This window comes from Jaculus jaculus, chromosome 9 (assembly GCF_020740685.1).
Source record: "Jaculus jaculus isolate mJacJac1 chromosome 9, mJacJac1.mat.Y.cur, whole genome shotgun sequence".
In the NCBI taxonomy this organism is placed as follows: domain Eukaryota; kingdom Metazoa; phylum Chordata; class Mammalia; order Rodentia; family Dipodidae; genus Jaculus; species Jaculus jaculus.
Genome location: NC_059110.1, coordinates 37,237,290 through 37,238,851, shown reverse-complemented (window position 1 = coordinate 37,238,851; position 1,562 = coordinate 37,237,290). Strand labels below are relative to the sequence as shown.

General features: G+C 39.2%; 1 pseudogene; it reads right to left on the bottom strand.

The window, feature by feature from the left end:
• Positions 1-578: 578 nt before the first annotated feature.
• On the bottom strand, positions 579-1,348 carry LOC101611825 (annotated as a pseudogene).
• Positions 1,349-1,562: the final 214 nt, after the last annotated feature.

The following is a 1,562-nucleotide window of genomic DNA, read 5'->3' as shown; positions in this document are numbered from 1 at the left end:
AATGTGGGGTGTAGAGTCAAACATCAGGGTCTCCTGTTTCTGCAAATAAATTCCAGATGCATGCACCCCTTTCTACACCTTGCTTTATGTGGGTGCTGGGGAATTGAACCTTGGCCATCAGGCCTTTCATGCAAGCACCTTTAACAGTGGAGCCATCTCTCTAGTCTCAGTATTTGAATTTTCTGTTAAGGATTTCTTGTCTTATTTTCAAAGTGGAAAAGATATGCCCTTTCATAATTTAAACACAGCATGCTAAATACTTTCCATATTGCCTTTTACTAGATACATCAATTTTAGTATGAGAAAAACATCCATTTGTTTTGGACAAGCATTTTTCTTGTCTATTTTCAAACGAAAACAAGAAAATTGCTATGAAAAAAAAATTGATTGATTGAGAGAGACAAGAAAGCAATGTCCAAATACTATTTGCCATCTGAATGAACATGAACATTTGAACAAGCAACTTATAAATGAATCAATATAATTACAATATGTTAATCTTCCTTAAGCATTTCTTTCACTGATCTCTCTCTCTTTTTCTTTTTTTGTCTCGGTTTCTGACTCTTACTTACCAGCATTCAGTGTTTATTAACTGACCAGGCTACAAAAAACTGATGGGAGATGCCTCTGCTTATCCTTTTAATGAGCCAATTGATCTGCTTTTCCCTGATGCCAGCTTCTTCACCTTGAACAAGATGCATTGTCTTTTTCCATTCCACCTCATGGAGAAGACATTTTGAAGGGCCACAGAAAGTTATTTGCTTCCTTGAAAGGATTCCCAACACTATAAACTCCAGGAAGCAAGCAGATCCTCCATGCAGTTGATACAGAATTTACCAAGAGATGAAACAACCAAAGTGTTTCCTGTCAAGGCAACTTGCTTCTTAGGGATTTACGATGGCTGCATTGTAGATTAGTTCCTTTGTGACTTCACGTTTGGGTAGCTCTATGCAATGTATGCCTCTGCAGTTCTTAGCATGTTACTTGAAGACCAACTGAGCTTAACAAAGGTGCCGCTGAAGATCTGGCAAAAAGGAAGCTGTCACACCCTAAGGATCTTGGGGGGCTCCCACCGTTGATGCCTCTGGTTCTGACACTAAATGCCAACTGGGTTCTGCAAGTACAAAGAATTTATTTTTGTGGCTGGCCTCCCCATTCAGATCTCAGTTCTGTACATCTGTTGATATTCCTTGTGATGGGGCTGAGCTTTTTCGTAGATAAGCTTCCTTCTTGCATTTGAAAACATTTTCCAGGCAAATTTCTTTCTCTAGTAATTTACCTTAAGCTTTAAGAAGTTTCTTTGCTTCTTCTTAAGGGTTTCTGATCCAGCAGGTGCCTTTTTCTCCTCCTTGGGACCTGCATGGTTCCAACCAGAAAATATTTTATTTTTATTTAAATTAAATAAGTTTTTTGAGATAGTATCCCACTCTGTAGCACAGGGCAGCCTGGAATATAATTGATGCTAACCTTGAAATCACAACAACCCCTTTTCTCCACCTCTGCCTTCCCAATTCTGGGATTCTAGGTATAAGCTACCCCACCAGCTTTAAGGGGGTCTCTTG